This window comes from Podarcis cretensis (genome assembly GCF_951804945.1).
Source record: "Podarcis cretensis genome assembly, chromosome: 16".
Classification (NCBI taxonomy): Eukaryota; Metazoa; Chordata; class Lepidosauria; order Squamata; family Lacertidae; genus Podarcis; species Podarcis cretensis.
Genome location: NC_137186.1, coordinates 37,888,242 through 37,903,265, shown reverse-complemented (window position 1 = coordinate 37,903,265; position 15,024 = coordinate 37,888,242). Strand labels below are relative to the sequence as shown.

At 47.0% G+C, this 15,024-nt stretch overlaps 1 protein-coding gene and 1 long non-coding RNA gene across 3 annotated transcripts in view; both read right to left on the bottom strand.

Moving 5' to 3' along the window:
• LOC307205126 overlaps nucleotides 1–15,024 on the bottom strand; it is a 449,333-nt gene that overhangs the window by 411,132 nt on the left and 23,177 nt on the right. The gene's annotated exons all lie outside the window — the stretch shown is intronic.
• SLC15A4 (solute carrier family 15 member 4) overlaps nucleotides 1–15,024 on the bottom strand; it is a 57,205-nt gene that overhangs the window by 40,634 nt on the left and 1,547 nt on the right. The gene's annotated exons all lie outside the window — the stretch shown is intronic.

Here is a 15,024-nt window from a genome sequence, read left to right as displayed (position 1 = left end):
TTTCATCCACACCAGTAAGGCACCACAGCACATGTTATCGGACACGTCCCCTTCTCTTATGCCCATGTGTGCTTCTGCTTCCCATGAAAATGGGGGGAAGGATCTGCATGCCGGAAAATAAGTCCCCCAAATTCTGTCACATGCTGTGAGCCACCATAAAACAGCAGGAAAGTTACAGCACATGATTTTGCAGGGTTAACATGGGCGATGAGCTTCTGCTAGATTCCCAGAAGTGGATTTCACGATGTGTGAAAGATCACGCAAAACGTGGAAATGGTCAGGTAAGGAAATGCCAGGAATAAAAGTGCTGTCTGAATGCAGCCTAAGAACAGCCTGGCTTTTCTAATTGGGGTTTTCTGCCCCATCTGCAGAGAGATTAAAGGACCATAACAGCAGGACTCCAGCAGATACCAAAGTCCTCTAAGCAGCCCCTTTCTAGTAGAGAATTGCTTCCGATGTTCAAAAGCACATATCTGGTGACTAGACTGAAATCTACAGCTAAGAACACCACCAATTGTTGGCTAGCTTTTAAACCAGGGGTTGGGAGCCTGTTGCCCTCCCGATGTGTTCGACTCCAGCCAGCATGGCTAATGGTCAGCGATGATGGGAGCTGCATTCCAGCAACACCTCGGGGGTTGCAGGTCCCCCCACTCTTGACCAAGGCTTTTAAAACACATGACTTCCTCCAAAGAACCCTGGGAACTGTCGTTTGAAGGTGCAGGGATTTGTAGCTCTGTGAGGGGCAAGGGAGGTCTCCTAACAAGTCTCAGCACCCATTCTCAACTACAGTTCCCAGGAATCTTTGGGGAACGTGATGACAGCCCATTTGAAGATGGCTACTCCAGCTCCCATTGGCTCCATCCAGCATGGCTTGCAGTCAGGGATGATGGGAGGTGGTTTGCGACACCATACCCTCCAAAATTTCTCTGATGAAAATAGAGACGTCCTAGACAGCATCTTAAAAAGCAAAGATATCAACTTGCCGACTAAGGTCCGTATAGTTTTTCCAGTAGTGATGTATGAAACCATAAAGAAGGCTGATCACCGAAGAGTTGATGCTTTCGAATTATGGTGCTGGAGGAGACTCTTGAGAGTCCCATGGACTGCAAGAAGATCAAACCTATTCATTCTTAAGGAAATCAGCCCTGAGTGCTCACTGGAAGGACAGATCCTGAAGCTGAGGCTCCACTACTTTGGCCACCTCATGAGAAGAGAAAACTCCCTGGAAAAGACCCTGATGTTGGGAAAGATGGAGGGCACAAGGAGAAGGGGACGACAGAGGACGAGATGGTTGGACACTGTTCTCGAAGCTACCAGCATGAGTTTGACCAAACTGCGGGAGGCAGTGGAAGACAGGAGTGCCTGGCGTGCTCTGGTCCATGGGGTCACAAAGAGTCGGACACGACTAAACGACAACAACCACAACCACCATACCTTCTATTCTCCACCCTAAACATACCCAACCATTCCTCAAAAGGCTTGGCTTCCAGGTGCTTGGATAATCCTGGTCGCCTTCCTCTGTACATCTTCCAGCTTGTCAGTACCCTTCTTAAACTCTGGTGCCCAGAACTGAGCACAGTGCTCCAGCTGTGGTCTGACCAAGGCAGAACTATTGCATCCTCTGATCTGGGCATTATGCATCTCCTGATGCAGCCTAGATTTTTTTTTTTTTTTTTTTGGATGCTGTATTATGCTGTTAACATGCAGTTCAATAACTGAACTTTCCTCCTTACAAAAACCCGAGTTGCGCACACACAGACTAGCAAGGCAGGGAGAAAAAAGCTAGATCAGAACGTTTATCAGGAATTGGGACTTTTTCAGCCTGAGGACTGCATGCTTTGCCAGGTGACCATCTGGGGGCAACATCCCAGTGGTGGGCGGAGGCAAAAGTGTGCCAAGTGCTGAACATAAATTTTACCTTTTGTACCGCTGTGGGTTAAACCACAGAGCCTAGGACTTCCCGATCAGAAGGTCGGCGGTTCGAATCCCCACGACAGGGTGAGCTCCTGTTGCTCGGTCCTTGCTCCTGCCAACCTAGCAGTTCAAAAGCACATCAAAGTGCAAGTAGATCAATAGGTACCACTCCGGCGGGAAGGTAAATGGTGTTTCCATGCGCTGCTCTGGTTCGCCAGAAGCGGCTTAGTCATGCTGGCCACATGACCCGGAAGCTGTATGCCGGCTCCCTCGGCCAATAAAGCGAGATGAGCGCCGCAATCCCAGAGTCATCCACGACTGGACCTAACGGTCAGGGGTCCCTTTACCTTTACCTTTTGTACCATAAGCTGGTTTCTATCTACACTGCCCCATCCCTCTGTATTCCTCATCCAGCCAAGCAAGAGGCATCAACAGAGTTTGGACACATCCCGGTAAGGCGAAAACACTCAAGGAGGGTGCAAAGCAAGGGGCAGTGAGCATGTGGCCTGAGGAGAGTATACCAAGGGCATGAGGTTTCCCAACTCTATTCTAAGAGGAAAAATACAGGGAATCGTTCAATCTCAAATCAGAACCCGCAGGAAGTCAAAGCGACAGTGATTTTGCAGGGTTTCAGACCGGAGTCTCTCTCCCCTCCCAAAACTGGGGGTGGCAGGGAATGAACCGCGGACCTTCTGCATGCAGGTGCTCTACCACACTTTGTTTCTGCCACATTGATGAAAGTAAGACCACAACAATTCCGGGAAGCCACTGAGGAGCAGCTGTGCAGCAACTCCCCACGAGGAGGAACTGAGAGATGCAAAATATAGTTCCCTGCTGACCAGAGTTTATAGCTCTGCCGTAAATCTCCCACCATTTCACAGCCGAAACGAGGCTCAGACCTGCGTGCGCTTAAAGCAGCCATATCTTTGCAAGAACCGCACTAGCTGGGCATCTCACCCACCCCTCCCCAAATCCATGTTGTGAGGGGTCTGCATTGCCTGCTGTCCGGAATATGCCTTGGCTATGCAATGGATGGACCCTGCTGGCTGGTTTATGAAGGTGGTTCTCTTAACAGGGGTTCAGATGAATGCTCCCCCCCCCCCATATGCAGAAACGAAGCATGAGAGCTACATGGGGCTTCACACCCTGAGTCACCCACCCTTCTCTCCCGTTGCTGGATGTGTGATTGTCACATCACATGTCTGTGTTTACATTCCATGCTTGGAAAGTGTGAGAAACAGGCGCCAGTCCTATCTCTTCCATTGTATTGTACTTTTGTTTTTTTTACTTTTTCTCTCTCTTTTGGAGAAGATGTAAGAGGACGCCATGATTGCTTTCTCCTGTATATACAGTCATACCTCAGGTTAAAGATGCTTCAGGTTGAGCGTCTTAAGGTTGTGTCCCATGGCAATCCGGAAGTAATGGAACGGGTTACTTCTAGGTTTTGCTGCTCGTACACGTGCAGGCAATCAAAATGACATCACGGCATGCGCAAAAGCGGTGAATCGCGACCCGCCACGTGCAGACGTGGGTTGCGTTCTGCTCCGGTTGCAAACGGGGCTCCGGAACGGATCCTGTTCGCAACCAGAAGTACCACTGTATTGCTTAATAAATTACTGCAATGCCACACCTCGTAGCCTCAGCTTCCAGATTTACTCTGCTCTTTGAGTGTGCACATATTTTCGGTTATGTGTCGCTGCTGCTCAACGGGACTGAAGAGTTATGACCATCCCATGCTGTGTTTGTCTCGATCTGGGGGCTGTGCAGGTGCCCCCCGGGCACTTCCGACAACCCCAGTGGCTGGTCCATACGCAAACACACTGGCCAGTGGCCTCCCCACTTCACCAGCTGAAGTTTGGCTGGTGTGAAAAGGGGCCCCATGTACTAGACCCCCCTCATGCGGAAGACCACTCTCCCCATTCATGCTAAAGGTAAAGGGACCCCCGACTGTTAGGTCCAGTCATGGCCGACTCTGGGGTTGCGGCGCTCATCTCGCTTTATTGGCCGAGGGAGCCGGTGTACAGCTTCCAGGTCATGTGGCCAACATGACTAAGCCGCTTCTGGCGAACCAGAGCAGTGCACGGAAACACCGTTTACCTTCCCGCCGGAGCGGTACCTATTTATCTACTTGCAGTTTGATGTGCCTTTGAACTGCTAGGTGGGCAGGAGCAGGGACCGAACCATAGGAGCTCACCCAGTCACGGGGATTCGAACCACCAACCTTCTGATCAGCAAGCCCTAGGCTCTGTGGTTTAACCCACAGCGCCACCCGCATCAAAGGGCCTTTTTTGCTTTACCTGCTTTTAAAGTGTCTATGCCACACAATGCAGAGACGGGAGGCGCCCCTGAGACCACATCCCCTCCCCGCAAAGGGGCCGGAAGCCAAGTCTTATGAGGAACGGTTGAGGGAGTTGGGGGTGTTCAGTCTGAAGAAGATAAGGCTGAGAGGAGATATGAGAGCCATCTCCAAATATTGGAATGGCTGCCACATGGAAGATGGAGCAAGCTTGCTTTCTCCTGCTCTGGAGGGTAAGACTTGAGGCAATGGCTTCAAGTTACAAGAATGCAGATTCGGACTAAACATCAGAAAGAAATGTTGTTGTTGTTTTACCTTTTTTAACCTTTTTTTTACTTAAACCCCACCCTTTTTCCAAGGCAGCTTGCAGATAAAAGAAAAACTAAAAACAAATAAAAACTCCAAAACCCATTCAACAATGAAAGAATTAGATTTATCTAACCACACACACACACAATCTAATAAATCTATTCAAACTACAATAACATATTATTATTAATTACAGTGGACCATTCGACTCCCGAAACCATTTAAAAACCAAGGCACGTCTTCCAATTGGCTGCAGGAGCTTCCTGCACTCAAATGAAAGCTGCATCAGACATTCGACTTTCGAAAAACGTTCGCAAACCAGAACACTTACTTCTGAGTTTGTAGTGTTCGGGAACCGATTTGTTCAACAACTAAGCTGTTCAGTAAACAAGGTAAAGGTAAAGGTACCCCTGCCCGTACGGGCCAGTCTTGACAGACTCTGGGGTTGTGCGCCCATCTCACTTAAGAGGCCAGGGGCCAGCGCTGTCCGGAGACACTTCCGGATCACGTGGCCAGCGTGACATCGCTGCTCTGGCGAGCCAGAGCTGCACACGGAAACGCCGTTTACCTTCCCGCTGGTAAGCGGTCCCTATTTATCTACTTGCACCCGAAGGTGCTTTCGAACTGCTAGGTTGGCAGGCGCTGGGACCGAGCAGCGGGAGCGCACCCCGCCGCAGGGATTCGAACCGCCGACCTTTCAATTGGCAAGTCCTAGGCGCTGAGGCTTTAACCCACAGCGCCACCTGCGTCCCTGTAAAAAAGGTACCACTGTACAATAAAAACAGCAGGGCACCAGTCCCTTCATTAAAAGCTGTGCGCCTGCCAAAGCCTGTTGGAACAAGGTCGTCTTCACCTGTCAGAGGAAGGACAGCAAGGAGGGAGCCAGTCTGGCTTCTCCAGGGAGGGAGTGCAAAAGTCTGGGAGCAGCCACCGAAAAGGCCCTCTCTCGCAAGGCTCATCTAGTCCAACCCCCTAAAATGCAGGAATCATGGCGACAGAATCCCTGACAGATGGCCATTCAACCTCTGCTTAAAAACTTCCAACGAAGGAGCATCTTTGGAGGTGATCCATTCTACTGTCAAACAGCTCTTATGTTTGAAGATGGCTCTCATATCACCTCTTGGGCTTCTTCACAGTAAGCCTGCCAAACTCCCTCATCCATTCCGCAAAAGGCTTGGTTTCCAGACCCCTTCATCATCTTGGTCGCCCATCACCCTCGGTGCAAGTTCCAGCTTGTCAGCATCCTTTCAAAATTCCCGGAACCTCCTTGCCCCAGACATTATAATGGAGGAGATGGTGATAAATAGAAATAATGATGGAATATAATAAATAAGAACGGCAGCTGAAGATACTTTGCTAATGCGCCTTTGCAATGCATTCCTCTACTCAGCACATGCCCAAAATATGTCCGAGACTCACAGGCCATCTCTGTTTAGGATGAATCACCCCATAAGAGAACAACATTTGTTACAGGGATAGACACACACACAGAGAGAGCCCAAGATGCCAGTTTTAAACAGATGTATGTTTGGAACTGATGACTAACTGAAGTTCTTATGCCCGGTCATTGCACCAGTTGCTAAATTTCCTGAGTTTCCCTCTCAGCAAGGAAAAAAAATGAAACGAAATGCAGAATACAGAACGATCTTCCTGCTGAATCATCGCTGGGGATCTATTTTGCTCAAACTTTCCCAGTTATGCAATACTTGCATTTAGCAGAGCAACATGATATTAATCCCAGGCCACGCTCCATAACAAGCATGACTTGCTTTTAATCGAATTAAAGTGTCCCGTTTCCTCCAGCTTGGCACCCGTGCCAAGGAGGCTGGGTGAAAAGCAAACCCAGGATGGTTGCTGGGTAGACGCCACTGCTTAGTAACACGGTTGTTCGTTTATTTATGCATTCATGGAAGAAGAGTCCTGTGTCACCTGGGTGCTTACACCCAATTTCCCCCACTCATTGGTTCCAATGAATTGGGTTACAAAAATATGGTGGACAGGAGAAAGGGAAGGAAATAGAGAAGGTGCAAGCTGCATTTTTAAAGCAGTGCTTTTCAAGCTTTGTTCTACGACTCCTTACTGAGAAGATGAGCAACAGCAGTGCAGGCGAGCGGTTAAGAGTTAGGCAGTGTACACACTAAATCTTTAGAGCAGATTCGAAGCACATTCCCCTGCCCTTCAAAGGATTCTGGGTGCTGTAGTCTACCTCTCACAGAATGGCTCTGAGCATGTTCTGGGTGCAGGAATTTGCTTAAAGTTCCAGAACTAAATTGAGCTCAGCCCGTTTCACACAAAAGTTAGCATTGCAACAGTTTAATCTTGTGTAGGGTTTCCTCCTGAGCCTTTTCTTGTCCTGAAATTATTCCACAACGCAGCAAAGGTTTAGGATCCATTTTCCTTCTCCTAGATGGGTTACCTTCCCAGGTGGATGATGATGATTTATTGAATTTATATATTGCCCTATACCTGGAGGTCTCAGGGCAGTTCACAGAAAAAAATCAAAATATAAAACCATGAAATATATAATCAAAATAAAAACAACAACCCAATAACACACACCATGAATGAGCCCCCTCTGCCCACTCTATGGCACATGCAGAAACCTCTTTCATGGCCCCTGCTGAAAAAGCAAACTTTTTCAGCAGGGGGACGGTCCACTGTCCCTCAGACCTTGTGGGGGGACTATATTTTGGAAAAAAATAATGAAAGAATTCCTATGCCCCACAAATAAACCAGAGATGCATTTTAAATAAGAGGACACATCTTATGTAAAAACACGCTGATTCCTGGACCATCCGTGGGCCAGATTTGGAAGGCGATTGGGCCGGATAATAATAATGATGAACTAATTAATAACAAGACGGGTGCAGCCACTGTTCCCCATTCATTTCAGTGGTGCTGAAGAACCACCTGATTGGCTGGAGCTGCACATTCAGACTGGCAAGTTTTGTCTTTTAAGGACGGTTTCGCTTCCTCATTGGCGAATGAGCTAAATTCAGAATTGCAAAAGTTTTTTGGGGGGGGAAATCAAAACGCGTCACACAGAAGAACAGGAAACGGACAGAGTGCAATGCTGCTCAAAAAGGGAAGCAGCAGATAAAGAGGACATCGCAGTCCCAAGCCTATTTTTTGAGAATGAAGCTCTTTGACTGAGTCAACCCTTCACATCAGGACACATTCCTTGAAATGTAGGCAGGTGGAGATGTTTGCATGTGGAGAGGGGAAACAATGCCAACAAAATATATTTATTTTATGTAACACGCCCCGCGGACGCCATGACTAATGTACAATTTGTCCTGCTGCTTGTTAGGTAAAAGCAGTGATTTTTGTGTCCAGGAAACCTGGGTTCAAATCTGAAGCCGGCAAAGAAAGAAGCATTATAACAGGCCAGATTATCAGATGCTCCACACTGTTTTTTCTTTACATTCTGTATTAGTTTTTTGTGTTTTGTGTTTTTTAAAAAAACATATTTATAGTACCTTTTTTATGTACTTGCATACACATTTCCAGCATTAGAAAACTACAGTAAAATATTTTCAAAAACCCTAAGTCATACTGTGGTTAGGTATTTGAATTACAGTGGTACCTCGGGTTAAGTACTTAATTTGTTCTGGAGGTCCGTTCTTAATGTGAAACTGTTCTTAACCTGAAGCACCACTTTAGCTAATGGGGCCTCCTGCTGCTGCTGCTCCGCCGGAGCACAATTTCTGTTCTCATCCTGGAGCAAAGTTCTTAACCTGAAATACTATTTCTGGGTTAGCGGAGTCTGTAACCTGAAGCGTATGTAACCTGAGGTACCACTGTATGTTGGTGGGGCAGGGGAGAACTCTATAATATCCCCACTAGTTGTAAGTCATTCCTTCTCCCAAGAAGATTCTGGGAACTGTAGTTCGATGAGAAGGGAAAAGAGCCACCGCAGAATTCACAAGTCTCAGAAGCTACAAATCCCAGGATACTTTGCTAGAAGACATGACAGTTAAAGTGATCTTCAGAGAGAAGGGTGGGAGGCTTATACTATAATAATAATAATAATAATAATAATAATAATAATAATAATAATTTATTTATTTATTTATACCCCACCCATCTGGCTGGGTTTCCCCACATAATCACATAAATCCACATTAGTTAATTTGTGAGAGCGAAATTAAGTTTATTTGGTTTTTTTTATAACCCAACAGTGTTGCGCACATATAAAATGGCACATGAACGATGTTGAAAAGATTTAGCAGTTCTTTGCACATCTATCCCGGAAACCCCAGGGAGCACCCAATCGATTAACCAACAGGGTTGGGAAATGGAATTAAAGAAATGAAACACACACAGCAATGACGGAAATGGAGAAGTCAGGTCCTTAAAGTGTGATTTATGGTTGAAACTAAGAAGTGTGTGTACAGGGGACCGTATTTCAGTGGCAGAGCACGTGTGTCAAATGCACAAGGCTCCAGGTTCAATCTCTGGCATTTCCGACTAAATACAACAACAGATCATGTAGGAATTGATGGGGAAAGACCCTTATTTAGCCATTCTTATCTACCTGTAATCTGCCTTGAGTCCCTGTCAGGAGAAAAGGTGGGGAATAACAACAACAACGTCTAGATCAGAGATGGGGAACCTACGTCCAGTCATGTCCCATTCTGAAAATCATGCCTGAATCAGCATACTGTTCCCAATGAAGTAGTTCTCTCTCCCTCTATATATATATATGCAGGACAGTTTAAACTAGTCTCAAAATGACAAGCACACAAAGGAACTTCTGTAATCACATAAAAAAGTAAAGGGACCCCTGATCATTAGGTCCAGTCGTGGCCAACTCTGGGGTTGCGGTGCTCATCTCGCTTTATTGGCCGAGGGAGCCGGCGTACAGCTTCCGGATCATGTGGCCAGCATGACTAAGCCGCTTCTGGCGAACCAGAGCAGCGCACGGAAACGCCGTTTACCTTCCCGCCGGAGCGGTACCTATTTATCTACTTGCACTTTGACGTGCTTTCGAACTGCAAGGTTGGCAGGAGCAGGGACTGAACAACGGGAGCTCACCCCGTCACGAGGATTCGAACCGCCGACCTTCTGATCGGGAAGTCCTAGGCTCTGTGGTTTAACCCACAGTGCCACCCGCGTCCTGTATGTGCAATCACATACTGATCCCTCAATTCCTGGGATTGCAATAATGCAAGAGGACAATGGAAGATCCCCTCTCGGCCGGCCTTTCCCAGAGGTCCTCCAGATGGGAATTGGAGTCCAGCAACATCTGGAGGGCACCAGTTTGGGGAAGGCAGGTCTAGGCTTTGCTTGGAAGAGATTCAAGGTGATCCTTGCACAGCTACCAACAAATCAGCCTTGCAGGAACTCAAGTCTTTATTCCAAGGAAGAGTCATCAATGGAAATACATTTGGTTGCTCCTGGGAGGTGGAGAAGACCATTTTGAACAAACCAAACCACAGTGCTGGTTTTTCATGAAACAAGGCAGGGAAAGGAAAGGTATATGAAAATTACGCCCTAAATTCTCCATGGTGCACTCCAGTAATAATCACTCGTGTTTACATCCACCATTTTGAAGTTCTGATTAAAGTGACCACCGGCATTATTTCTCTCTTGACACAACCACCCTGGCAATATATGGGATTTTGGCAATATATGGGATTTTCAAAAACCTTTCTGGAGCTGCTAGGAACTGAACCTGGGACCTTCTGCATGCAAATCAACTTTTGACTGTTCCAAGATGGAAGGGCAATGATCTAATTTGTGAGACTCAAGGTATCGTATGTGTATTTGATGTGCTAAGATGGGCAGAATTCCATCACAAAAATACAGAAATGAAATGCCTGATGAGAGAGAGACCCAACCCACACACACATACCGGTACTTGCGCACCATGTATCAGCCACGACACTGATGTCACAAAAGCATTATGCCACACGGTATGAAATTGGAGAAGGGCATATTATACTAAAAAGGCCATTGGCTTATCTAGCTCAGCACTGTCCACAAACACGGACAGAAGCTCTCTACGGCTTTCTACAGAAGGTGTCCCCACCCCTACCTGGAGCTGCTAGGAACTGAACCTGGGACCTTCTGCATGCAAAGTAGGTGCTATACCTCATATGTGGTGGGACTGTAGTAAAATTTTAAAAAATTGGAAAATGATATATAATGAGTTGAAGAAAATGTTCCAAATGTTCCCGAGGTAATATTTCTGGGTTAGCAGAGTCTGTAACCTGAAGCGTCTGTAACCTGAAGCGTATGTAACCCGAGGTACCACTGTAATTTGAATCCACTGGTCCTGGTCCTACCATCTGGAGCAGTAGCAAACAAGCCTGATCCATCTGCACACCTTCCGGCCTGGCCTTCGCTGACGCAAGATGTGGTGATGTGCTCACTGCCCAATCTTTTGCACGTCTAGCAAAAAAATAAGCCACCTCAAATTCAGAGTTAAGTAGCTCCTAGGCAAACATGTGCAGAAACGCAAGCAAAGAATGCTTTTGCTAGATGAGACGGGCCTTTAGTCTGAGCCATCGAGCTCCTGTGTTCTTTGTTGTCCTCTTATGCGTAGGGTTTCTGTGGACATGATTTGAAGGCTACTTCCCCTGAAAAATTACTGTACTTCATTTGTGATGGGGCAGCTTTGTTTCAAATCTGGATCAAACGGTTAAGTTCACACTGCACCTTCCTTCATAGGAAAGAATGCATGTTCAGTTGGACGATAGACAGACCTCACTCACCCTGCCCTTTCCCTTGTAAAAAACCCAAACCCAAAACATTTCTCATCTTTATCTCTTGAGAGTCCAATGAAGCAAGAGGAAAACCCCAGGCAATTGGGCGGCAAAGAGGATAAAACAATGGGGTAGAAGAAACAGGTTAATATCCAATAGTTTATTATCCTATTAACTATTCACTCCTTCATTAAACTATTTCCTGTTTGCTTCCTGCTTAAGTCCCACTTCCCTCCCTTGGGGATTCTTGAAAGCCACCCGGTTTATAATCCAGCTAGCATTCTTTTGTTTGAACTGTTATGTGCTCAGTATGCACCGTATTATTCAATCAAGATTATTTGGAGCTAGTCATCTTCCTTTTGTTTCCTTGCCTCCCTTTCAATCATGGCGATCTGAGGAGTTCTGCGCAAACCAAAAACTTCCTCCTATCGTTGCAAACATGAGTCCGTAGAACAAAGGCTTTGTGTCCTTTGCTGTGTGTGTTGCAAGACATACGCAACCACTGACATTTCTGCTTGCTGAGATTTTGCTGGTGAAAGAGCATGATGGTTTCTTTCGATTTGCACAGAGCCTTTTCCCAAACAGGAAGAAAATAGCTATGTCTTGGAAGTTGATGTGTGTACACACACACACACAAGCTGGTTATGCAAAGGAAATTCCACTTGAAGTGTTGAGTGAATGTCATGTGGAGCCAAAGACCATAGGGATGAATTCCATGTGCCTCTTCCAACCTGGTGCCATCTATGTTTGTGGCTACAACTCCTATTTTGACCTGCTGAAGTCCACAACATCCTGAGTCCACCACATTAGCAAGTCCTGGTTTAGACTTGCATTTCTTGAACAATGTGGGTCATGGGTTCACTGCCAGCAGGACACGTGAAAAGGATCTGGGGTCTGAGTAGATCCCAGGCTTCAAATGAGTCAACAGCGTGATGCAGCAGCCAAAAAAGCTAATGTTGTTCTAGGCTGCATCAACAGAAGTCTAATGTCCTGATCGAAGGAATTAACAGTCCTGCTCTAGTCTTCCTTGGTCAGACCCCACTTGGAGTGCTGTGTCCTGTTCTGGGTACTGCAGTTTAAAAAGGATAGGGACAAGTTGGACCGTATGCAGACAGAGGAGGGCAACCAAGATGATTAAGGGTCTGGAAGCCAAGCCTATTGAGGAGTTGGCTATGTTCAACCTGGAGAAGAGGAGACTGAGAGCCATCTTCAAATAACTACAGTGGACGCTCGGGTTGTGAACGTGATCCGCGCAGGAGGCACATTAGCAACCTGCAGCGTTCCCAACCCACAGTGCCATGTCTGTGCATGCATGGGTTGAGATTCAGCGCTTCTGCGCATGCGCGACCGCCGAAACCCGGAAGTAACCCGTTCTGGTACTTTTGGGTTTCGGCGGGTCCATAACCCAATGACACGCAACCTGAAGCATCTGTAACCTGAGGTATGAGTGTACAGGGTACCTTGGGTTATAGACGCTTCAGGTTACAGACGCTTCAGGTTCATAGCTGTCAACCTTCCCTTTTTTTGGCGGGAAATTCCCTTATTCCAGCGCCGTTTCCCACTGCTACTCCGGATTGTTAGATATCCCGTAGACTGTCCCCGGGATAGGTGAGGCTGCTGATCCCTTATTTTCAAATCTGAAAGTTGACAGCTATGTTCAGGTTACAGACTCCGCTAACCCAGAAATAGTACCTCAGGTTAAGAACTTTGCTTCAGGATGAGATCAGAAATTGTGCAGCAGTGGGAGGCCCCATTAGCTAAAGGGGTACTTCAGGTTAAGAATGGTTTCAGGTTAAGAACAGACCTCCAGAACGAATTAAGTTCTTAACCCTTCCTGAGGTACCACTGTAAAGGGTTGTTACATAGAGGATAGAGCAAGCTCAGGAACCCCGGGAACGGCTTCAACTGGCCAGCTAAACCAGCAGAGGGGAGTCGATGAGTCTCAAACCCTCGGTGAGTTTGGGGATTGAGCAGACAAAACCAACAGCAGGTCCAAAGGTCAAAGAAGGCAGTTTCTGCATGTGCTGTAAAGGGAAGTGAGGGGTAGGTGGGAAGGAAGCCCATGTAGGGGAAGGAAAACTCTGGTCATCTTCAGGAGAAAAACAGGCTAAGGAATAAACACAACACAAATCCGGAGTGAAGTCTCTAAGTTGCGCGCCTCCTTCCAGCAGTTTGACTCCGGAGGCACACTCCATTGTCTCTCGAGGCTGATGGATGCCAACAATACATATTCTAATGTTATCAAATAGATGACAACATTTTGCATCAAGTTTTCAAGATTAGGAGGATTAGCACATTCCTGAAAGCATGAAAAATCCTCGTACCCTGAGTTGCCAGGGACTGAACCTGGAGCTTTTTGCATGTAAAGGGCTGGTCTATGGTCCTTCCCATGAGACCTGGAAAAGTGACCGCAAGGTGGAACCGGCAGCCCTAGGCTAGCCGAACTAATGACATGGGTCAACAGAAGCCAGATCCATACATACACCATCAGCAATATTGAGTCAGGAAATCCATCTAACGTAAGAACAGAAGACCAACCCTGCTAGATCAGGCCAGAGGCCCGACTAGCACAGAATCCTGTCCTCCCAGTGGCCAACCAGGTGCTTCTGGGAAGCCTGCAAGTTCAACATCAGGCTTCCTCAAACTTGGCCCTCCAGATGTTTTGAGACTACAATTCCCATCATCCCTGACCACTGGTCCTGCTAGCTAAGGATCATGGGAGTTGTAGGCCAAAAACATCTGGAGGGCCGAGTTTGAGGAAGCCCGTTCAACATGAATGCAAGACACCCTCCCCTCCTGCAACTGCCATTCAGATACCTCTGACACTGGAAGCAGAACATCGTCATTGTGGCTACTTTCTTCTTTGCACTTTCTGCACAACGTGTATAACTTTATAAACTTGTACGTATCTTGCTTGCCCTTTCTCTACACAAGAAAAGTCCAAAATGCTGCAACTTCTGCTCACAAGGAAACTTGCTCCATCTCCTTGATCATCTGTGCTTTGCTGGTGTCAAGAGATATGACCTCACCACAAGGCGCAAGTGGGGGACCTTTTTCACCCCAAAGCGTCACAGTATCTTCTGATGCCGGTGACCAGAGCAACAAATGCCCCCTCTTCCATACAATAAGTGACTTCCTGCTGTGATCAGAGTTCAGGCCACATCCCAACTCCAGACAAAAACATGAATGGAGCGTGCAGAACAGGGCCAATAACAGATGTGGCTGAGGAGCACAGGGCCTGAAGCAAGTTTCGGAGGGCCACGTTTCATTCATCTGTGATCAGAGTTCAGGCCACATCCCAACTCCAGACAAAAACATGAATGGAGCGTGCAGAACAGGGCCAATAACAGATGTGGCTGAGGAGCACAGGGCCTGAAGCAAGTTTCGTAGGGCCATGTTTCATTCATCTTCCCCATAGCAAAGTGTGGCTTCCTTATCAACAGAAAAGACCAGCTTCCCTGGCGGATAGCCTCCCCTCACAAATAACCACTTGACCGCTTCCATCTGCAAACCTTGGTTGTTACAGGTGCCCCATAATACTCATTACACATTTGTAAAAAAAAGTAAAAAACGACAGCACCCACACTTTGGAACTCCCTAACTATTGACGTCAAGCAAGCTCCTTTTCTGTACCACAAATTTTTGGTGTCTGATATAACTGATTTGTCTGATATTCTTGTCTGACACATTTTTGGTATCTGATATAACCGCTTTGTTCAGACACATAAAGGTAAAGGTAAAGGTACCCCTGCCTGTACGGGCCAGTCTTGACAGACTCTGGGGTTGTGCGCCCAT